Raw genomic sequence first — 24,392 nt, forward strand, 5'->3', positions numbered from 1 at the left:
ACTGAAAAAACAGCAAGAAAACTTAGACATAGCTGTAGTTGCATACACTTCAGGCATCAGCCTTTGAGTCCTTCTGACAGTTTTTTTTGTTTCTTTTTCTGCCCCCTTTTTTTAAAGGAAACCAGGCTGCCTGATGGGGAAGAGTGCAGCTGCATAATTGCGTGTTTAACAGCTGGCGGGGAGAAAAAAGGTTGCTTGCTAGTATTTCAGTTGCTGTAATCGTAATGTACTCAGGTGTTAGGCTGATGGTATCTCTTTAAATATCCCCTTGGGTTGGAAAACACTGGATTGGTGACACGGGGACACTCAGAGACTTCAAGGGTGGAAGGCATGGCTTGCACCTTGCTGAAAAACAGGCATACTGAGATCCTGATGCGTGTGCCAAGAGCAACAGCTAAACTTGGGCAGCTGGTTTAGCAATTAAATAATGTTTTTGTTTTGGACAATGAGTTTATCATAAGGAATTAGCCGGTGGACTAGTCAGAGTGGCAAAGGGGATTGTTTTTGATTCCCCAACCATGCAGCATACCAGCATCGGGCACGGACTTGGCAGCAGTGGAAGTGCAAGAAGCATTTCACACAACTGGTTGGGAGTGGGAGCATGTACACTTGTGTGTCCCTCGTGTGTAAACCCCAGATTCTGGTAATCTATTGAAAATAAAAACCTGATGGATGGTATATCTTGGGCATGGAATAAGGAAATACACGGTGCCTTGTGCTTAGAAGTTGGCGTGTAGCTCATGCAAAGTCATTTTAGAATAGTCGGGGGCGGCGGTGGGAGGAGGGAGGAAAAGAAATGCCTTCAGGGGGCTGGGAGGCAGCGGGGGTGTGCTGCGAGCCGTCCTCGCCAGCCTCTCATCCACCTCTGCTCCGCACCCGGCCTGCCTGTGCACAAAGGAACTCTTCCTTGCTCCGAGGTAGCAGGAGCTTTTTTCAGGTTTCTTTCTTTCTTTCAAAAGGGCATTATGCGCAGGATGCTCTGTGCTTGGCAGCTCGCCCACTGTGTGAGGGGAGAAAGCTCGCTGGTTTGGTCACAATGCAGATAGCCGCTGTCAAAGCCAGCTAGCATCTGCAGGGCATCCTTTCCTTTTTCTCTTAAATAAAGCTTTTTTATTTAGCAGGCAAATTTTGTTTTTCCAAACACAATCACTTTCTTAAAACTTGTCTGGGGAGAAGCAGACTTTTCTTTGTAGAGCAATTTAGGGCTGCTGGATGAAGGCTGCTTGTGTGTGAGAGGAGAGTGGGAGTTACATGGGAAGATGTTGTGGATGCATAACCATTACCACCAACTTTGATTATGAAATGTGTGTTCAAAAAATAAAAGCAACCACACTTCACAGTGCTTTGGAAAGGGCCTAGAAGCAACATCTGTTCAATGTGTTAGAAGATGCTGGAAAGCCCAGTATCTCCCTCACCAGGGCTGAAGGAAAGGCAGCAGCTTGTGACCTAGGCTTGGAGCGGGGGCCTGACCTGTGGGTGTCACAGGCAGCTGCCTTTCATCGTCCTCTGCAGAGTGATCAGAGCACTGTCCTGGAACAAGCTGGGGTTTCTGCTTTTCCTTCTAGTTTCCAATTCAAAATTCTTTTTCAACAGTCAGCACTCCTGTGTGTCACCTCTCTGATCTCCCCTCCCTGGTGTCCACCCTCCTAAAGCTCTTGTACTGAGAGAGCTGGAGTTACTGTACAGGGCAGGGGGGAGATCAAGTGGGGTCAGCTTATAAGGCCCTCCATGGTTAGTCACCACAATTTTTGCTGGGCTGAATTTTATCGCTCTTGAGCTCATGTATGTCAGCTTTGCTTCAGAGGGGTTCTGGGAGGCTTTCCAGAAAATGGGTGCTCCTGTGTGTAAGAGTTTATTAAAGGAGGCGCTTATGTCAAATAAAATGTGGGTTGGAAACACAGGCAGTCATATGTTTCTGAAAGTCAGAGCCGTTAAAATGGGAATAATGCTTGTGTCCAGCCTCTCTAGTGGCCTTGTGCAATGAATGCAATGAACTCTGGATGGTTGCATCCAGGTGGAGGATTGGCAGACCAAGCCCACCCCTGATGTGAGAAGCCTGATTTCCCCAAATCCCATGGCAAATGATTTCCCTTGTCTTAGGCGTGATGTGAAGCAAACTGGCTGAAATCAGTTGTGGCAGACCTTTTCATTTCAAGTGGTTCTCTGGCTCATCAGCTGGGGATAGTTCACTGGGTGGTGCACTCTCAGTGATGGCTGAAGCCCCTTCTCTGGATGTCAAGAGTTTGGTCACTACACGTGCCTGTCGCCCCAGGGAACACAGTGTGAGCCTGAGGGCTGTGCTCCTCCATGCCAGGCTCATCCCAGGCAGCAGCTCTGCCAGGACCAGTCAGGGTTTCTTCTAGGGTTATCACATGATGTATCAAAAGATAATTTTTTTAAAATGGAAATTAGATTTCATTCCAGCTGAGGGTAATTGAAGTGGTGGTAATGGTCTGAAAGTAAATGAGATTCAGCTCTGTAGACTGTGGCCACAACTTTCTGTTCTCCTCATGTTACGCTTCTTAAAATGGCATTCATTCCTAAATCTGGCCCTAAAGCTCTGTTACAAAGAGCTGCATTTGTCTCAGGAGATAGGAAAAGATCATGCTTTAATTTTAGTTCGTTCTCCAGCCCTCATCTCCCATCTTCTTAAGGATTCCCTGAACCTGCAGGCTGAATTTCCCAACCAGATTTGTCTCCATGGGAAGCCTTCTGACCCTGGTGGGATTTACAAGGGAGCAAAGAGTTCGTCTCATGCTGTTCAGCCTGTTCAGATGAACAGCCCTCCAAAGCAGCTTGCAGTTTCAGGCTGAATAATCTGTGACTCCAGCAATGCCTCTTTACCAGTCACAAAGAAGAGAGGAATCTTTTCAGGGGAAGATTCCATTGCTGGCACCTGCTGAGGTACCACTGGACTGCCCAGAGTGGAGGAGGGATGCAATTGCTGAGGCTGCCACAGAAGGGGATTTCCCTGTCTCTCTTCTGACAGAATGTCTTGGTATACATGGGGTTTGCCATGATCTGATCTGCTCAGTCACACCAACTGTGATTTCTCTTCCCTCAGATCTCCTGGTGTTTGGCTCTGTCTTTCATGGCTCCTGCTGGGGGCTGTTGGCAGGCTGTTCACATGGTGCGTGCTGTAGCTTCACAGAAGTCCTGCCCCTTGAGTGAGGCAAGCTGTTCTGAACTGATAGCACCAGAAACAGCTGAATTTGCTGAGTGCTTGCTTTTATGGGTGTAATTGAAAAGGTACAGTTTGGAAATGAAGGTGTACTTGATGGTCATTTCCAGAGCCCTGATTTGTTGCAGAACAAAGATCAAGGATGATCTTCCTCAACATTTGGCTGAGTCATCACCTTCTGGGCACCAGTGGCTTCACAGCCAGGTGTTGGTTAGTCCCATTTGTGTTGGGGCATTTTGAATTTGCTGTGCTGAGCCTTGTTTTCAGATGCTTGATGCCCACTGCTGGTGCTGGGGTCTTCTGTGTATCACTAAGGGGTTTGATGGCTTAGTGGGGAGATATGTTTCTAACAAAAATACTCTGCACTGCTTGCTCAGTTCCAGGAAAGCATTGCAAAAACATTTTGGTGGAAGTTTTGATATTCTTAAACTGTATGCATGCAAAAGTCCAGGCTGACTGTTGAATATTAATTGCTCCTCAGGAGTTTGTGAGAAGTGTGCCTTGAGGTGGAGTAGGCTTAGAAAGATGAACTGTGAGTGGCATGTGAGTACCACGAGGGGTTTGATGCTGTGCCTGCTGCTTTCCATGCGAGCACTCTTCCTGTGTTGTGCCCATGCTTGAATGCAGCAGGGTCTGAGGAACATGTGCAGGTGCTGGGGCTGAGCAGTGCCACAGGCTGAGCTACTCGAGGCCAGCCAGCACTGCCATCTCTCTCTGTGACAGTGACATCCCTGTGCCAGGGTCTGTCTCTGGCCACAACCTGTGGCTGGCATGCCGTGGGGCTTGCAAGGTACCAGTTTGTCACTGTTTGTCTCCTCTCCTCCCCATCTCACCCTGTGCCACATCAAGCCATGGAAATGCCAGGCTCCTGCTCATGATATCAGACTCCACTTAAACCCATTTCTTAACTGAAGTAGGTGACGTTGTCAGAAGTGGGTGAAAGGAGAGGGAAAAATCCCTGACTGGAGTAGCAGCGGTGACAGGTCACAAAGACATCAAGGTGGCCACAGTCAGATGCCTCCAGGAGCTTGGCTTCTCACAGGTCATGGCTCCCACTGAGTAAAAAGACAAGGGAACTTGCAGCATTGTCACCCAGGTGTCCCTGTGGCTCCTGAGGAGGCGTTTGCCCAGCTGTGTTCCTGCTGCTGGCTGAACCCACCTGCGCGCGCCCTGGTTGTGCCAGGACAGACTGTGCCAAGGTAAGCTGGGGGCTGCAGCAGGGCTGCCTGTCCTGGCACAGCTGGGAAGACCCCTCAGCTTAGAAAAATCCTGGTCACGTGAGGTTGATATTTTACAGCCTCTAAAACTGTGATTGATGTGTGCTGGAAGTTTTGCACTTAACGGTGCTTTTCCAGCTCTCTGGAGGTTAACAAGACACTGGTGCATCTGGTTTTTGCTTTGCTTCCAAGGTGGTTTTCCCCTCATAAAGATGAGAGTGAGTAGATTTTTTTAAATGAATAAATGATCTGCCCAGGAGCACTAGTTTGTGATAAACTTAAATGCAGCTGCATATTCTGCAGCTGGAGTGTGGTTTTATGTAGCATAAGAGAGCCTCAATATGCAGAGAGGATTAAGGTTATGTGAGGCACCTTGGCTCTGCCATAACAGCTTATATCACTATAATTTGGGTTTTGAATTAATGCAGGCTTCATTCAGTCCTTGGAAAATTTTTGAACTATTTCAACTATTGATCTCTTATGTCCCTCCATCTGGTATCTTAGCCAATATAAATTACAGTCTCCTGTAATAAAAGGCAGTTGACACTAGGTCCTGTGTAGCTACTTAGCAAATCTTATTTTAGCAGATACCTCCCTTCCCGTGACCTTCCTCATTCATTCTATCACTCCCAAATCTTTATTGTGTAACTTGAATGCAATGTTTAGTTTGGAGTATCCTGTGAAGCAGGGAAGTGCCACTGAAAAGGAGGCTAAAAAGGGGAAGACAGAAACTTCCTGGCCAATGAATGTGTAATTGCACAATTTAGTTAATTGTATTGGAAAAAAGTTTAAGAGGAAATAGGGTAAATAACTGGCGCTGTTCTGTCCCCAGCTACCTGCACCCTGTTTAGCTGTAGGCTGATTGCTAGTGTGCAAGTCAAATCAGGCAGTATGTGGCATTTGCCAATAGTCTTCTTGGAAAAAAAAACAAACCAACATCTAAATAGCTCAGTGATTCAGTAAGGGAAGCCAGGAGGGACAGGAGCTTAAACTGACATATAATGCAGAAATGCAGTCTGGAAATTTGGGTTGGGGTAATTGCTTCTGCCTCCACCAAGATGAATCTGTGGCGGAGTGACCCATGATGAATTTCATGAAAGGCCTGGTTAGCATGCAGGTTTCTCCTTTGCACAAGCTTCTGGCTTCTGTTGATTTCCCTGCTCTTTCACTGAATCTGGCAGCGATCTCTGCTTGTTATGATAGCATCAGTCAGAGATAAGGTTCTTGTACAGAAGGCTTCAGGCTATCAATGGTTTAACTACCACATTGCAGCTGTGTTCAATAAATAAACATTTGGGAATTCTCAGAATGGGGTTGCTGGAGGTGTGGAACAGTTAGTCACTGCAGACCTAAGCTAGCGTAGGTCTAACTTTTATGGAGTCTGCTCCAAGTGCTTCTGTGCTACAAGGAGAGCTCCAGCACAGCAGATATGCAATGAGCATGAATAGGGCAGCATGGAGCATTTTCTAAAATCCCACAGGAAAAATCTAAGGCAATAGATGTGTTCATTTGGTAGAATTTGGTGGCTTCTGTGAGTCCAACTCTGATGTCTCACAATTAAGGCATGATGTTCCTGCTTGGGCAGGAGCATAAGTCACAGCCTTCCAGACAAAGATGTTGGTCTCTTACTCACTTGAAGAGTTTAATTTAAGCTCCCAGGTGAATATCTTGTTGTGCTCTCAAGGACTTGTTGACTTACCTGATAGACTGATTGGCAAGGGAAACTGAAGGAAAACAGGGCAGAGCTTATACCACCATTCCTGCAGCACCCAGCAGACCCACTCTCCTTTGTTTTAAGCTGGTGTTTGTTTTTGTTTTGGTTTGTTTCTATTTTCTTTTTTAATTAGATTGTTTTGTTGTTTGTTTGGTTTTTTTACTGGTACAATACGAGGTAATGGTTTTAATCTGAAGGAAGGTTGCTGTAGACTTGATGCAAGGAACAAGTTTTTTACTGTGGGAGTGGTGAATCACGGACACAGGTTGCTCAGAGAGGTCATAGATGCCCCATCTATGGGAGCATTCAAGGTGAGGTTGGAAGGCATTCTGAGCAGCCTGATCTAGGCTGAAGATGTCCCTGCTCATTGCAGGGGTGTTGGACTGTATCACCTTAAAAGTGCCTTCCAACCCAAACTATTCTATGATTCTACATCCATGATTCTTTGTTCTTTCTTCTGTGCTGAGGAGTGGACCTGGCTTTGGATTTCACTCCACTGTTACAGGTTAAATTCACCAAGCAGTGTCAGGGTGGCTTTGTGAACAGATGTAAGTACCAGCAAAAGCTTCAGGTTGCAAAAATTTATGTTGGAAGGTTGTCTAAGTAAACTGTAGAAGGGAAACCCTAGAGGCAGAGAGCTGGCAGGAGTTGGACACCTGCTAAAAATGCAGGCTGCTTTACAGCATGTGAAATCAAAGCAGCCTGGGAGCCTGTTGATACTGTTCAGTCAATAGGTGTAGAAGGTGTTCTAAATAAGCAATACATGGCCTCCAAGGAATTTTTTGAACTCTTCCCTGTTGCTGTTTCCTGATACCGTCAGTGCTTGAAGTTTCCTCCATGCTCTGGCATTATTACTGTTATTGTAGTTACTGGAGGTGTTGCAAGCACATTGCTTAGGTGAAATGGTAATGGGGGAGGTGCCACTAGAGGAATATGAGGCAGGAAAAGGAGGGCAGCAGTTTATGCTGTGGACACAGCATCAATCTCTCTCAGCAGTACCAGCCTCTCAGGTGATGAACAGTCTGAGGTGTTTCTGCACTGCAGCCACAGCGGGGTATCGAGAAGAACACTTGAATTAGCTTTTACATTAATCAATGTCTAATTCCCTAATTGTAGCACCCAGGAGGACAGGAAGGGCTGGAAAACCTGTCCAGGAGCCTGTGCTGGGCTGAGGTGGCAGCTGGGCTCTCTTGAGTGAGGCTGGCAGTGCCCTTGGGTGAATGTACTTTGATGTGGAGTGAACTGACCAGCAGTTCTGCTGGAATGCAGGGACCTAGAGGCCTCTGCTTCTGCTAGGCAGTTGGTTTCCTGGCACTGTGGGCTGAATCTTATGTCAAGGAAGGCTCTAGGCATGGTGGCTTATGGGCCTGGTGTGAAATATGGGGGGGAAGAGGGGGTGAGATGTGAGTGGGAAGAGACTGTGCATTAGAGGAAGGGGTGAGTGGACACCAGAGCAGTTGGTCAGCCAGCACAAGTGCTGGCATGGCCTCATGTGCTGTCTGCATGCACCCACAAGCATGTGCAGAAGTGAACAGTCAAAGCTGAGGTGTGGTAGTGGGTGATGAGTGAGTTGGCTGGGGGGAACTGGAGGAAAGGTAGAGTAGAGTAGAACAGTTGAGTTGTAAAGATCCTACAATCATTGAGCCCAGCTGCAAGGCAACAGGACAATTAGTTCTTGGCTGTCCATGGAGTATTGCTATCCCTACATGAAGGGGATGGCAAAACTGTGTGTCCTAAAAGCCTTCATCAGTTTGCATTTGCAAGAAAAAGATAACCCCCCCCCACCCGTTATTTATAAAATAGCAGAGTCTACTTGACAAAGAAATTGCAAATAAGGGAGTGCAGAGACTTCACGTGGTCCTGGGAATGTCTCTACTGCCGCAGGCGGCGTTTTCAGGCAGGTCACGCCATCCACAAACGTGGCAATGTTAATAACAGTATTGATTTGTCTTAATGCAGTTATGAAAGCTGAACCTCAGAGGTATGGGAGGGCCTTATTGGTAATTGGCATCAAGATTGATGAAGGATAGTATCAGCCAAAGGGGAGCAGATGGAGGCTAGAACAGGGCAGGGTAAAATAGTGACCAATACAGGAAGAAAAGTGGCCACAGCACTTGAGGCTTCTCCACTGAGTAGAATGAAATCTGCTTAAAATGTAATGCCTGTGACTCAAAGTAAAGGAATGGGGTTAAAATCACTTTGAAAAGCAAGACAAAAGAAAAGTCAAGGTGTCTGCAGTGTCTTTGGTGCAAGCCAAGGCCTGTCTGAAGATTCTGCAGGACGTGGCAGAGCTGCACCCCTCAGAGGGAGTTTTACCCCTGTCAGATCAAAATGTGTTCTGAAAAAATACTTTGTCGCCTTGGTTTCTCAGGTCTCTCAAATAAGCTCTTCCTGTAAGGAGGATCTTTACACATGGTTATTTGGAGCAGTCTTCTTAAGCTTTTTGCTAGCACTTCTGAAAATGGTAGACTGATGCACTCACCTCTTCCTGCCCAGCCTCCAAAAGTTTCTGACATCTCTTCCTTTAATTCTGCTTTGTAATTGAATTTCTGCCATGAGTTTCTTCTGCTAATTCATTTATAGCATACTTTTAATTGTCAGTGAATATGAATACTGCATGGACTGTAAACATAGAAATTAATGTGTGCTATCCAGTTGCCCTCTACTCCTGCAGGTTGGAACAAAGGTTTTGTATGATTTCAGACATCCCTGAAAGTCTTTTGGGTTGCCAAAATCCAGCATCTGGACTGTGAAATTCCATTTACTTTGAGCATATAAATATGGCCAAATAATATTGCACTATTTGGCTTGCTGGATGTGGAAAGTACTACAGTTTTGTAGCAGCAACACAGAAGAGAAATTAAAAGAGTTTATGGGTTGTGTTTCCTATTTTGCCATTGACCAAGTTACTCTTTATCTTGTTGTTCCATTGGGGTTCATTTGTTCTGCAGCTAGAGAAATAACATCCATCACTCTATAAGATAAGGATACTAAGTTTTAATCATAAAAAGATGTTGAATCTGAAATGATTAGCTTAAAAGTTTTTGTTGCTCTCAGGCTGCAACATTTATGAGTGCCTGCCCAGGGATCTCAAGAGTAACAGAAAATTTCATAGTAAAAGGAAATTTATTGGAAGTTACTTCCTGGGAGCAGAAGACTGGTATAATTAAAACGTGCAGTGATGTGGGATGCTTCCAGGATAAAATAAGAACACAGTCATTTAGGGGGCACACCCTTAAGGGGTTTTCTGTTTCTTCCAGGCTCTTTGGGCCTTAGGGAAATTTGTTTGAAACTGCTCCCCAGGTGATGGGAAGGTGCATGTGGGAAGGTTGATATTCAGTACAAGCCATCCAACCAGCATCACTCACCAGGGTCAGGGGAGAGGGCACCTTCAGGGATGACTGGGGACCCCATGTCAGGGCAGGATACCCTGGCCTCACTTCTGTGACACTTGTTTTGTTCTTGTGATTTGTAGAAGGAGCTGGCTGTTTGACTTCTTTTCAATTTCTTCTTGGTGTTTATTTCTGAAAACCTGTGGAGAATTTATGAGGTTACCATAACAATCAAAAAGCAAAATATAATGTGCTAAATTTTTTAAGAGGAGGAGATAGAATTGCAGTGCAGTCACTTTGACTTTTATTACAGTGTTTTTCTGGAAGTTAATAAATTATTTCCCATCCAGTCATCTTCTGGGTACTTATGAGTAACAGTCAGCATGGGTTAGTTTGGAACAAATAATGTCAGATCATCCTAATTGCTCCCTGGAGCAGTCTAACAAGTCCTGTAGATAGAAAAAGAGCAGATGATATGATTTACTCCAATTCTAGTTAAGTTTTTGGTGGTGTTTTGATATTAATAGAAAAAAACCCCCCAACAACTAAGGAAAATAAATTTTGTTGAAACTTATCAAGCTCAGAAGTAGTGTTGGGTGAGGATTTCCAGAAGTGGACCGTATGGCATGGGTCATTGTTATTGATGCAACTGATAAAATGCTGGTTCAGACCCAAGTAAGGGATGTTACAAGTACCTAGGTGGAGAAAGTTGATTTTCAAGCTTTGGACAGAACCAGAAGATGACTTTGAAGGGTCCATCATTCTCAGCAAAAGTGTGGGCTTGCATTTATCTCTGGTGAATTGATTGACTTTACAGAATGCTCAGGGGTGGTTGGAGGGCCTCCACTGAAAACTGTTGTGTGGTCCTGGTGGGTCATACATCACTTTTCCAGTGTCATCCTGCCCCAAAAGCAGCAGACACATGCTTCCCTAAACAGGGGGATGGACTTCGTGTCCAGTGTTGGGATCTCCTGGTGCTTTGGCATTGCAGGAGTACTAAAGCCTGCATGGGGAACTGCACCTGATGGAAGATGTTAAAAAAAAAGAAAAAGGCTAGTGAGGATCTGAATACCAGGATTCAAGGGGTAAGATGGGAAGGAATAAGGGTGTTTGGTCTGAAGAGAAGGTGTAGGATTGGCACAAGGAGTTTACAGTGTCAAAAAACAGCAGGAGCATGCTGTAAGGGGAGAAATGTGAAACCCTGTATCTGTAGGGATTAGGGCCAGTGGAAATGAATATGAGTGCTATCAGGGAAAGCAGGAACTCCTGCTTGTAGGGATGGTGAAGTGACAAAGGAGACTGTTGGGGAGCTTTGTCATGTCTGTCATCATTTTTCTGTCATCATTTGTCTGTCATTGGCACTGGGCAGACCACATGTGTGTGTCAGGTGTGGGCTGGAGGCACCTGGGAGCTAAACACAGTGGGATTTTGCTTGCAGAAGTTACAGGGTTACTGGGTCCAACAGGGATCTGGCAGAAAAGAAGCTTGTGCATTGGATTGGAGAAGATGAATTCTTCACAGCTGAGGTTGGCCCTGATGGTGGAGGAGAATCATGGTCAGCTCTGTGAGAGAGGGAACCAGAGCAAGTCACTTGCTTTCGATTTTCTAATCCACAGATTTTGAGAGATTAGTAATCATGGGAGAAGGTGAACCTTGCTCCTGGTGCGCTTATCTGTGACTCCTTAAAGGCTGATGAACCCTCAGCATTCAGAGCTGACAGATGCTGATGGGATGCAAATTATTATATTCTTTTTCCTGAGAAACGTGCTCAGTAAAAGAGAAATGATTTCTAACCTTTCAGAGCAATGCTTAGGGGCTGCAGTAAACTTGGAACTCTCATATTTTTCATTTATTTTGTCCCAGTTTTTACATCTTGGTGTAGTAATAGTCTGTGGTATGAACCAAGGAAACCTTCTGAGTCTGAACTTGATTCTTACTTGTTTTGAAAGATGACATTTTACAAAAAAATTTAAAGTAAGAAGAGTGGTTTCAACAGATTATTGAACATCAGAAGAGTTTGCTGTCTGAATTCAAGACAAATCTGTGCATTTTTCAACATGGAAATATTTCTTATTTCAGGACAAATAATAAAATGCAAATGCACAACAAACCTGTTTCCCATTGTAGGGTAAGAACTGGAAGAGGGTTTTTGTGTATTTAGACTATTTCTGGTTTTTCTTGAACTGGGAACAGTAACTTTTACAGGAGAGGCCAAAAGTGTGAAGATTGTCACTTTGAGAAAAGCTGTGATGTAAAGTATGTTTGCTTTGTGTATTTTCTTCCAGATAATCAAGCCCCGTGGACTTTCTCTGAAGAGATTCCAAAATAGGTGGTGAGTACTTTGCAGAGTCTGCTTCTTTCAAGGCACTCTTTAATTTAGTAATATAAAACTAAATGAGAAATTGAAAACGCAAGCTTTGTTTTTTGTTTTGCATTGAGTGCAGAAGTTTGCCTTTGCTGAGTTAATGGCATGTTTTAATTTTAAAGCTGGCAGGGCTAATCTTTGAGCAGAGCTTTGTTGTCAAAATGTTAAGCTTTGCACATAATAATAACCTTTGCACTAAAAATAATTTCCTGAGATTAGATAAGTGAACTGTTATATTTTAAAAAATATTGAGTTTAGGGGAAATCTGTACAAATTACCTCGTATTTTTTACTGAAAACCTACACATCCCACTGGGGTGGTATTTTCTGTGTCAGAAAGCAACTATGGGATTTTTTTTCCCCTTCTGTTCTGGCCAAGGTGTTAATCTAAAGGAATGCAACTTTCAGAGTTAAATGAGCTGCATAACCCATGCTAATCTCTGCCCCATGTGACTGATTTTGTTCAGCCTGCACCCAAGGCTTCCATGTATTTCATTTATATGCACTTCATTAGGTTCTTATTTGTGAGTAAGTGAAACATTAAATCAGTTGAGCTGCAGAAGGATGAGGTGGCTAAGAACTGCCACTGTGGTGCCATTGCAGGTGCAAAGCCTCCTCCAATGCTGATGTCAATCAGTGCAATTTCTTTTCCTCTGCTGGAGCTGGTCTCTCCGATGGTGCCAGCCGAGACTCTGCTCTGCAACACCCTTTGCTGTTTGTTTTTGTTGTTTCTAGAGAAATACATACTCTGTTTCCTTTTTCAATTCTAGATTTCTTTCCCATGAGATTAACCAAATTATGTAATTACCCATTAATTCCTCAGGAAGTTCATTCCTTCGTTGCAGCTCCCTAGTGCACAGGATACAAGCTATTAGAGCTCTTGTGTGTTCAGACTGACTAATGAACTGTGGTGGAATGCCCCAAACCTCTAATGGACTTCTCTGCTTTCCAAATCCGTGTATTTCCCATAGATCAGATGCCTTTTGATACATATGGTCCCTGGTTCAATTGAAGTGTCCATACAGGGGAAATGTAGCCATCCTCACTGGGAATTTCTCAGGGCAGGGGAGGATGATGGAGTCTGGTGTCTGTCAACCTAAATATGTGTTCATTGTGCTAGAAAATGGTTACTTTGTATTTATAAGGGGCTTACTTAACACCCCTTAAATGTATATGTTATTAACTACATCTTTCATCAATTAAAACATCCCTTAGTAAGCTGTTTTATCCTTATTCTCTATATTGGGGCTTATGTTCCTAAAACTTGAGTTTTACAAACCAAATTACAAATCCCATGTGCCTTTGACCAAAATGCTCTTGTGAGCAGTAGCTTATGACCCGCTCCTCTTCCCAGCCCTGCAGCTAGGATGGGATCTGTATTGTAAACCTGCATGGTTTGTACTGCTAATTTCTGTACTGGGAGCTGAATATTCAGTGGATCTTTTTTGAGAGGTTGGAAAATGAAACAAAACTCTTCTTCTGAGGACAGAGAGGAGTATGAGATGGATGACAGTAATACCATGTGTGTAAAATCCAGGTATTTAAATATTTAAATTAAATTTTAAACTGTCTCTTTAAATTGTACTTAAATTTGGATTTTCTTGTTGTCTTGTTTCAGATAACACCTGAACAGGGTATGAGTAAAAAAAAAACCATTTGTTGATACTCCAGACCGTTTGTTAAAATGTCTTTCTTCTGTGTAGTCTCTCTGGGTAGTGCTTTGAAAAACTCCTGTGGTCTTTTGGCAGAACTTGGGCTCCTGATGCACTTCTGCTAACAGATTAGAGTTGTTGGATGCTTGTACATCACATTTTTTGATGCTTTAATGGTCTATATTCCTCACCTTTTCAAGCTCAGGTGTGTCCTGATTTCAGTTTGGGAATTTATGTGATCCATACCAGAAGGTGGTACATCTCCAGAGCATAACTACTCCTCTATGGAGCCTTACAGTAGTCTGGCTGCATCGGTTCATGTTTAACATGTAGTTAGAGACAGACCTGAAGGCAGTGCTGAGCCTGGTGGCCATTTCCCAAAATGTAATGTGTGGCCAGTGGCACATGGAAGGCTTCAGAACAAAGTATGAGACTAAAATGTGTATGAACATGCCTTGAATTTTACCCCAGCTAAGCACATCTACAGGTGAGGATGCTGGCCATGGAAAGGAGGAATTGGCATTTGGATGCTCTCCTGCTGGGATACCACAGGGTCTGATGCAGCAAGCTGCTTACCTGTGTTTCTGCCTGTAAGCACATAAGCAGCTCTGGGCAGGGAGGGCCAGGGAGCCAGACACATGATGGGAGATGCACCCATCGAGGCCACCCTGTTCGGGACAGCTGGGTCAGGGCCCCATGCCCTGGCATGTTTCAGGGGGCTGCTGGGTGACTGTGCTGGGAGGCTGGAGCTGCTCAGCAGGGCTGTCTCTGTCCCGGGTGCAGTGCTGGGGAGCAGTGGTGGTGGCATTGCTGTAACCTCCTTGCTGTTCTGGAGGAGCACACAAGTGGCTGTGCCCATGGCCAGGGAAGGCAGAGGATGGGACATGAGATGGTGTGAATATTGTTTCAGAAGCTGCCTGTTGCTTGCATGGATGTGGAACTCTGAGTCTGGTACAGGGCTCCTCGCTTCTCTGGTCCAGAGCTGGTGTGTTTGATGCAACGTGAAAGTGAAACTTTTGCAGCCAGACTGACAGATCTGTCCAACAAACTGGCTTTGAGAAACTTTCTATTTTTAAAAGAAAGCTGAGTTGAAATCTCTGCAGCCTTTGTGTTTGTGGGAAATGGGGTCCCCTTGAATGGCAGCTTGCAAGAAGTACTGGAGGGCTGAGCTTCTGAACATATCTCAGGATCACCTTTGGCAAGACTGCAAGTCAGGGAATGTTCTTGCCATTGGAGTTGGGAAATTTGCTGGAACTGTGCTGTATGTTCTGTGCACAGAGCAAGGCCATCTCCCCATGACCTGGCTCTGGCCATCACTAGAGCATTCCCCCTCACCAGGATCTCCTCATCCTTGAGTCCTGGTGCCTTTCAGCTTGGCTGTGCCTCTACTGCCCTTGTCAGCATTTCCCTGCCTTCTCCATAGCCCACCTGTGTCCCCATATCCACAGTCCCATGGGATCACACTTCCTGTGAACATTCAGGCTCTGCAGGAATTAAAAATCCCAGCAGCAGTGCCAGGCTGAGCACCAGGGCAGAGAAGAAGAGTGCAGGCAAGACAAGTGGGAATTTGAGGCTGTTTTCTCCTTCCCCTGGGCATCATGTGCACTACAGCCTTGAAAATCTGCCTTGTTTCAGAGCTCAAACTCAAGTCCTCTTGGGGAAGGAACCTTTCAGTTCTTTTAACTTGTCCTGTTACCTTTCCCTGCTGTCTGGAGGGAGCTGTGAGAGCCACATATCTGCCATGCATAAAACTATACCGTGGGTACAGGGAGGGGAAACAGAAGTGCAATTAACTGGAAAATGTGTCTTAAAAAAGAAGAAATGGGGAGCACAATAGCAAATTAAGTATCTTTTGTGAGTAGCTTATGTAACAAAGTAACTGAAAATAATTCATTATGGTTTAATGTGTCTTTCATCAAAGCTTCAATTTTTTTTCTTAACCACCTTTAAAAATTGCTATTTGAGTCTTTAGCTTTTACATTCCTATTATAGATAGGTTTTACTGATATCTCTTCAGTTGAGACTTTTCTATGTTGTACTGTATGTTTGCTTTCCATATTCACTGTTTGCTCATTCAAGGATGTTAAGAAAAAAACCCCAGAATGACTCTGCAACACTGCTGTTCTGCTGTGTTTGTTTTCATGAATGAACCTTCTGCATGAGTGCTCACAGGCTTTGGGATTGCTCACTTCTCAAAAACTTCTAAAACTCAAACTTTTTCCTTACTTCTTTACTGTAATGGGGAAAAACTAAAGCAGGCTTTCCTTTTAAAAAAAATAAAATAAACTCTTAGCCAAGATTTCCAAGCTGGAAGGTAGTGGGGCTCTATAATTGCCCTTTTTTCCCCATTGTGCACTGTACCTTCTCCATTTTGTAGAGATGTTGCTATATAGCATGAAAAAGGACTGGCTCCTAACGCAAGTATCTCGTGTTGATTCACTGCTATACAACTGTTCATCCCATAAGAGTGTGGGATTACAAAGCATTATCATGCTCAGATTGACTCAGGTAGTACTATTTTTATTTAAGCTGTATTAAGGTATCGTTGTGAATCTTTGGTCTTGCAGCATGGGTGTAATACGATTTACTATTTTTATAAAAAAATCAACATGTCTGTACAAATCCTGCCCATGGCAAGAGCTGCAAAGATTAGTCATGAACTCGACACTTTTCTTCCCCCTCTCCTCTACAATGAGTTGTTACATTTTTAATTTTCCTGTGACTTCCATAATGTTGGCCAGGTTTGGAATAAAATAATGCCTTGGTTTATGGTGTCAGGGACTTGGTACTTAGTGGGAGAAGGTTTGGTGTAAGTGGGGGGGCTTTGGTGCAAGAGGAAGCAAGATTTGGGGATGCTCAGTGGAGTTACCTGGGCAGTCACCAAGGGAGTGCAGTGGGTTTCACCCTCCTGGAGCCTTGAGGACCCTTCTAATTCAAGCAAATGTGACCAGCAGTTGTGTCCATCCACCTTGCTGGCCTTTATATCAGGCCCCACCAGTTTTAATTTTTAAAAATGGTAATTTGGAGTGGATCCTTACCTTACTCAGCTCCTTATCATTACCCTGCAGCAGCTTAGTACCCTGGTAATGCAAAGATAAGCATGCATCCCAGGGTTGAGGTTGGCTAAGGGATGCAGTCAGAAATATCTACAGACAGCATGCCTGCAGGTTAGACTGCCAACCACTGTGTTTCCAGAGGGGAAGGAAAAAAAATCATGGCCTTTATTAAAAAGGGAATGCAATGAGATGAGGTGTGATTTTCCTCAACTGGGACAAATATGAAGGTGATCTAAATAAGTTCCTTTACAATGGGTCTGACTGGAGTTACTATTAAAAGTCAGCATAGTTTGCAAAGATGGTGGGTGCAAAAACTGCTTCAACACATTGCTTTGGTGATCTAGGAATTGCATAGCAGAGTTACAGCAGCCCAGGGAATATTTCCTGTAAGCTGCTTGGATGCAGCTCCCATTCTGGGGAACTCAGTAGAATGGACATTGCCACTCCTAGACTTCCCACCTCCAGGATTCACTGGAATAGGAGGTTGCTCCAGGGCAGGGAATGCAGCACTGTGTCCTGAGGGAGAATTTCTAGGAGTGTTTCGGGCCTTCATCAGCATGAAGGAAAGATGATGGAGAGAGAGGCTGAATGTGGGCATGCTCCTGGGCTGTATCCTGGGACAGCCTGGCTGGTGAGCAGCTGAATTGCTGTAACTGGCTCGTGGCACCCAGAGGCAGCAGGAAGCAGCCATGGTTGTCTTGAGTGTGGTCTGCAGTTGTGTGAGTATGAACATACAGAGGGACAGAAGGAGCATTTCTGTCCCCATCAAGCCTTCATCTGAAATTAAGGAGGCATTTAATATGGGTGTTTTTGCAGCCTTCTCCTTAATTACCAGGAATGCAGACTAACATTCAATAACTGCTTGACTACTACCTTAAACAGAAAAAGCCCCAGTGGTAGTGGCTGGATGCTCCATGGTTCAGTCCATGGTTCAGTGTGGGCAGCACAGCATGTCCAGTGAATGGGGAGAAGATGCTGTGGGTTTGCTGGGGTTCTTGCACAGTCCTGTTCCCTGCTGACCATGAGTGTTGCAGTAGGAATGGAAATCAGCTGGTGAAGTCCGGTCTCCATTTCACCCTTTAGGGCAGAGGAACATAAAGTGCCAATTTTATCATTACAAAATATATGGATAATTTTGACATAGGATGCACATTGCTTTGTTAATGGTTTTGTTTGGCAGGCTTTGTTTGGGACTTTTTGGGAGGGGGAAGTTCCCCCAGCACCGCCAAGGGTTGCACGTACATCTGCTGCCATGTCCAGACATTGCCCTCCTCCTCCTCCATGGTGGTGTGATGTTCCAGCAGAGCATCAATGGCCTTGGTGGGGGTGCAAACTTTCTTGTGTGAACAAAGAGAGTCTTGGCTAAGCCAGGCAGTTTTGTGTTCTTCAACCTATGCATTTGGTATTTATAAATGTCACCCTTTATCATAAAATCATAAAATAATTATGATTATGGCTATCATAAAATCTGTTCTCTTAGCAGTCAAAGTCCCAGTTGTTCCTTTCCAGAGAGCTGACATGAATTCCCAGAAAAAGCAGACATGGCCCTTGTCCCTTGTCTAGATTTTGTTTTCTGGAAGGAAGCACTGGGATCTGTTGCACTGGATGATCACTCCAGGTCTTTCTCCAACTAAACTGCTTTGTTCTATTCAAGTGCAGACAGGATTGGAGAGCTGGAAGAAGACTGGGCTGTAGATCCCAGCTGTAGCTGTGTTCCTGCTTTCGTGCAGGAGTGGTGGGAGAGATTTTCTATGCTAGGTGCTTGCTGGCTGGCTATCTTACACCCTAAAGCCCAATAATTCATTGTCTCAATATTGAATTCATTAGAAAATTGAGTATAGTAAATCTGTTACAGTAAAAATGAAGTGGATTAAACTACAGAATTTTTTTCATTACACCAAAAAAATCATATTTGGCCTTCATTGAATTTCAAAGGGAATATAATTTGTAATTTTATTGAATGAAATGCCACAGGCAAAATAATTTAGGAAAAATGTTGCTTTTTGTAATTTGGGGAGGAAATTTAATTTACTATCAAGAAATTATTTTGTGGCACATCAGTATTAAAGACATATATCCTTATCGGTGTATATAATGTCTGTCTCATTGCTTGTTATTTACAATTACTGTATACTTGTCAGAATAGTTAATTATCTCATTCTGATAATTTATATTGGAATCACTAGGGCCTTTCTAGGTTTCTAAGCCCTTTTTTTTCTAGGTAAAAATACCTTCACTCTGAATAATAATGAAATATTTTAACACTGCCACATGGAACATGATAGATTTATTAATACAAATGCCTAAAAATACAAACTTGAGAATGTAAAACTGTGCTCACTGGTTTCAGATTATATAGTACAATACCTTCCTTGGGTTTTCATGTGTTTTCTAACTGGTTTGAATCTGAGGAAAAGATTTTTTTATTTTGTTTTGGTTGGTTATTTGTTTTGAGTTTGACCAAGTAGAGTCCATAAACTCTGGTCCTCAGTCGCAGAGTGAGGTAAGAAGAGTGAATGGTCCCTGTTCTCCATTATAAAAACAGTGGGAAGTGAATTTACCTGCAAAGTGGCAGCTGAGTGGAGGACTGATAGAAGATAGAAGGTGCAAAAGGAATTTCACAGCAGGCAGGTACTAAATTATGTATTTTGTGTGGTACCTGGGGAATGACTTCAGAGTGTCCTCCCGAATTGGTGTGTTTTAAAGATCATAGCATGGGACTCTGGGAAAAAGGGTTTGGTTTTGCAGGTTATCTGGTTTTTCAGTTGTTTACAGATGTTTAACAACTTTGTGGTAGTGCTCCCCTCCAGACACGTTTTCTCTGCACCCTGGATGAAGTGTGACTTAGTATGCAATGGGCCTTATCATGCTTTCCACCCCTTCTGAATCCTTCCCATGATGATAAAGAATATCTAAACAAATGTGAAAGTTTTATTTTATTTCTCATTGCATCTCAAGCACCCTTCTCCCAAGCTCTGCAAGATGCCCCAGCTGGGGATGAGGATGTCTCTGCCTGGGCAGCCAGGCATCCTGGGGGAATTGAGCAGCATCCACCTCCATGACAGCACCCACACAGAAAACAGGATTTGTTATGCCTAAACACAAGTCAAAACTTGTAAGAAGTGGTTTAATAATGGGAATATCAGCAGACCCCTGAGTATAATGCTGCTGCTGTATGCTTTCATAAATCTAAGGTTTAGGGATGACAGTTATGATGCATGGCATTGGGAGTATGTGAAACAGCAGTCATTAAACAAAAATGGGCTTTTAAACTAATGACAGCTACCTAAATGGCTTTGCAGTGAAGCAGATTCCCTGAGGCTACCATTCTTCAAATCCTATTGACTTTAAAAAAAGCAGGAAAATATTTTGTTTTCATGCTGTAGTACTGCTTTTACATTCATGCCAAAGGTCAAGCTGTGAAGCATTCACTAGGCTTTAAACTGGAGGTGTTAGAAAATAATGAATGACAATATTTCCAGTAATTCATTCACTGTGATTGCCCTGAATTAAGCCATGTGCCATACCAGGGATTCACACCTGTTCCAGGATGGGTTTAGAAGTGAGTATGGGGACACTTTTCTCCATCTAAATTCAACTTAATGTTTAACCCAGTAGGTAGTTCTGCACAATATTTCTGTTATACAAAATTGTATCCAAATGTCTTTATCAAAACCTCTTCTAACTCCTGCTGGTTTAAAATTGCACACAATAAAGCAGCATGTTCCTTTGTCTCCTTTGAGGACATCATTCCCAGCCTAAAGCCAAAGGTTTAAGGATGCACGTTTTGTCTTTTCCTTCATGCCAGATGTCCTGATGGACAATGGCTACCCATATCTGAAATGCATTGGCCATGTGAAGACACATTTTAAGCAGGTTGATGGTTGCAGAAGACCAACCTATTCTCAGTCAACCACTTCCACATCTTTTTAACTTTTGCTTTTCCCCTGCCCAAGTTTGGTTTCGTCCTGACAGTGCTTGTTTGGCTTCTGTCTTCCTGTCCCCCTCATACTTTGTCAGAACTCATAGGTATTTTGTTCTCCTTTTATTACTAGGAACAGAGGAGAGGAGAGGACAGAATAACCCAGACTGTGAAAGGATGTCAAACGGCAGAATTTGGATTTTTTGCATCATATCTCTTCATACCATACACAACTTGGAGCCCACTTCTTACTCTAAAAACCCAGCTTCAGCCTGGGACTGACCTTGCTTGCTGGATAACTCCAGATATATAGCAAGCAGTTCCACTACAAATGTATGTGAAATCTGTTGAGAGCAGTCATATTTCACTTTCTCCCTGTCATGAGACGTCAGTTTAAAGTTGAATGTTGAAGTGCTCTCTGATGTTTCTTGGAACCCTGCAAGACTGAGCAGAGGTTAGGAAGGATGGGATGGAGGGTGGGCCAGAGGTCCAGAGATCTCCTGACAAGCCAGGGATGTTGAGTGCAGCTTTCAGAACTTGACAAATTCTCTTGCAAACATCACCAGAAATGCTGGCTTTCTGCAGGCTTTGGTGCTCCTGGGAGACATGGGTAATACACGGTTCTTTCCTTTTCTTGTTTGCCTCTGTAGCCTGTCCTACAGACTGCTTTCTGTGGGCAGTTCTTCATGGAAGAGGAGGGCTGCCTAGCTGTGGTGACTTCAGCCATATTCTCCTCTTCCTAGGGAGTCTTACTCTCTTCTTTCTGGGAGTATGCTTGAGTCAGGAGAGAAGAGTGGAAGAAGAGTCGTATTAACTAAAACATGAACATTGGAACAGATGGCTGACCTCTGTAACACCAAGAACAGTTTAATTTTAGAAATTTGCAGGCTGTTTCAAATTTGTCATGCTCCTTACAACCATCTGAGCATAGATACACAACGATTTACTAGCTTGCTGCAAAGCTTTGTTGTTTAATTTCTCTGCTGTTTGAAACACTGAGCTTTAGGTTGAATAAGCAAGATCCTGGATTGTCAACGGGATTGCTTCCCTTTGTGACAACTTCCTTTGAACCACTGAAGGCTGAGGGAGAAGAGATGCTCCCAGTCATGGTGGAAGGAGCTCAGCTCCTCTGTTTTTCTCACTTCCCCAGCATGCTCAGTCCCAGCACAGACAGGGGCCATGGAACAGTTAATTGTGGGCAGGGAGGACACAGATGATCATCCTGCCCCAAATCACTTAAACGCCTTAGGAGTCCACCTTGCCTGTCTGAATGAGCCAACTAATCTTCCAGTGAGCTGCACAAGTGAGCACTGGGTTATATATGGTACAAAGAGGGAGATGACACAAAGTTATCAAATTCCTCTATCCTACTTCTACCACAGCAAAAATTGTGAATCCTTTGCTTGCTTAATAGTAGAAGAACATCACTGCTTGAAGAAAATTGTTTCTGGCTGTGGGGGGTTCTCATCCTCTGGAAGCTGTTAGGTCAGAGCTGCATATCTTTTGAAAATAGGTGTATAGGCCAAATGGGTGGTGGCGGGGTGCCAAAATTCTTGGAGAAATTATTAGAATGAAAAGGTGTTGGACTAGATCAGTGATTCTCAATGCTTTTTGTGAGATCACAGTGAATTCCCAAGAACTATGCTTCAGGCACTCGTGTGGCAATTTGAAAGAGCAGAATCTGCGTGGTGCCCACATGAAGTCTTTGGTGCTATCCTGGAGACCTGCTGGGATGAGTGATGCCAAGGGTCCCATCTGGGATTCAGTGAGTCAACATTGGAGGAATAAATGTAAAGGACTTGAAAAATGTCTTTATAAGGAATCTACCATGTTAGTCCACCTAAAAGTGAAAGAAAAATTAAAGCTGTATCAGTGCAGCATGTATTTATTTTATAGACATCTGGCTTATCACTACGGTTGGCTCTTCTTAATTACTGCTAATGCTTCTGAAGGCTGTACAGTTGGAGATGGAATGTGGCTGGCCCAGAGTCAGGGCACAGCAGCTTTTATCAGGGCCACTCAGAGACAGACCATCTGCAAAATGTATTTATTTTTTTCCTTGGTTGTCTTCTCTAAATAAAAATGTGACACTGTGAGAATGTTCATTCCATCCTATTCCTTCACTCCACCAAAGTTGCCATTTTCTGACAAATTGTTTTTAAAAGTTGCATTTGGCAAGTATCTATTTACTTAATTCCTCTTCCTGCTGCTTGTCCGTGAAACCCAAATCTCTTTGCCTGCAAGCTCAGCTGCAGCTCAGTTCAGAGTATTCTTTAAATTGTAGTTGCTTTAGGCTTATTTGGTTTGTTTTTCACTCCCTTCCTTCAGCCATGGAGACACTGCAGGTACTTCACATCTGCTGGGGGCAGACCTGCAGAGCCAGGGGCTGTCAGAGAAGGTGAGACAGGTGTGTGGCCAGGGTTCCTTGCTCACCCCAGAGGGGGGCTTCAGCGCCCTTGGCACTCCATAGATCCAACACAGGGTTAATGGGGTAAGCTTTGCAGGAGTGAAAGGAGATGTCATTATTACCTTCAACAAAATTGTCAGGAGAAGACTTGAAAGAAGTAGCTCTTTTTTCTTTTTTCCTTTTTTTCTCTTTTTTCTTCTTTCTTTTTCCAAAAAGTTACTTCCCTGGTCTTGTTGCCCTCTCTGAAGTGAACTTACTTGGGTTTTGTTTTAGAAATAAAACAGTCTTTCATCACAGAGCTCTATTCAGTACTGTGCTGTTCAAATCAGTGGGGAAGAAGGGATAGTCCCTCTGTGACACTGCTTTTATAGCACTTTTAAAACTGATAAACTTAAGGCTTTCCCAGAAAAAAAGTGAGGTTAAGCAAATCATAACATGTTTTCCCCATAGTTACAGTGATGTAATCTAGCTTTGGCCATCCTTGTCTAGCAGTGGGTGTTTCTGGAGGAAGGTAGAGAATAGGGACTGTAGTTAGAAAGGCAAATGTAATTACAAGAGCAAACAGTTGTTTATATTCTATAAAATTGGTACTCATTGCTCTCAGGTTCACCTTCCTTGCCTTAAGGTTTTCTCATTAGAAGCAGTTTCTGTAAATACCTTCTCTTCCTTTCCCCTTGGAGAGATCTCAAAAAGCTGGGCTGGAATTAGTGCCTGGGTAATCAATAAATGCTAATCTACATGATGGGCTTTTTTTTTTTTTTCCTTAAGTTGGTTCTTTCTGTACTGGGAAGACATGTCTAAAGCAAATGTAAAATGAAGAAGGGTTAATTTGACTTGATTCACTGTTACTATATGCACTTACAGTTTTGCAATATGAATGTCTTCCAAAACAGTTAAAGTTATTTCAAGGTTGACAACTAAGTGATTAATCTACTACTAGACAGCCAGTGCAGTAGTGTATTAGAAACAATTTTTGAGCCTCTTCCCTGCTGTTCTTTCCCTGCAAGTCTGCTTTAAAGATAAGATACTGGCCATAACATAAATCGTGATGTGTGGCCTGCTTAGTTTTCAGTCTCCTCCTTTACTTCAGCACTGTGCTTCTGTCTTGCATTGAAAAGTGTGTAATGAGAGGATCTGAAGTCTGCCCTGAGCCAGAACATCCAGTGTTACATTTAGTTTGAGGCATATGCTTAAAATATCTTGGGGTTGGCGGGATTTATTTGTGCACGTAAATGCAAGTGCGTGCTTAATCCAGGTGAATAATGATACTTGAAAGATTTTGGTGATAGGAGGTCACAAGTGTTTTGGTTTGTGTTAGTGGTGTAGGTGCACAGCATGTGAAAATATTCATTGGTCATCTCATTGTCTGGAGCAGTCCTTGTAATGGGAATACCTGCTTATATTCTGATTTTCTTCTCAGAAGGTCTCTCCTTTTGGCTACGTAGTGGAGAGGGAGAACTTTCCATGGTTAGTTAAGGAGTTGAATCGCAGCTGAATTTAGGGAGGTGACTTAACACTGTAAAATCCCATAGTTTGTGAGAGAAAAG

General features: G+C 43.6%; 1 protein-coding gene across 2 annotated transcripts in view; it reads left to right on the forward strand.

Annotated features, from left to right (window-relative positions):
• HPCAL1 (hippocalcin like 1) overlaps window positions 1–24,392 on the forward strand; it is a 78,558-nt gene that overhangs the window by 18,956 nt on the left and 35,210 nt on the right. For both annotated transcript variants that reach the window (XM_033055781.1, XM_033055780.1), the window contains exon 2: window positions 11,730–11,776. The gene's annotated coding sequence lies outside the window, so the exon portion shown is untranslated. The remainder of the gene's footprint in view (window positions 1–11,729; window positions 11,777–24,392) is intronic.

The sequence above is a fragment of the Catharus ustulatus genome, chromosome 3 (assembly GCF_009819885.2).
Source record: "Catharus ustulatus isolate bCatUst1 chromosome 3, bCatUst1.pri.v2, whole genome shotgun sequence".
NCBI classification, from domain to species: Eukaryota; Metazoa; Chordata; class Aves; order Passeriformes; family Turdidae; genus Catharus; species Catharus ustulatus.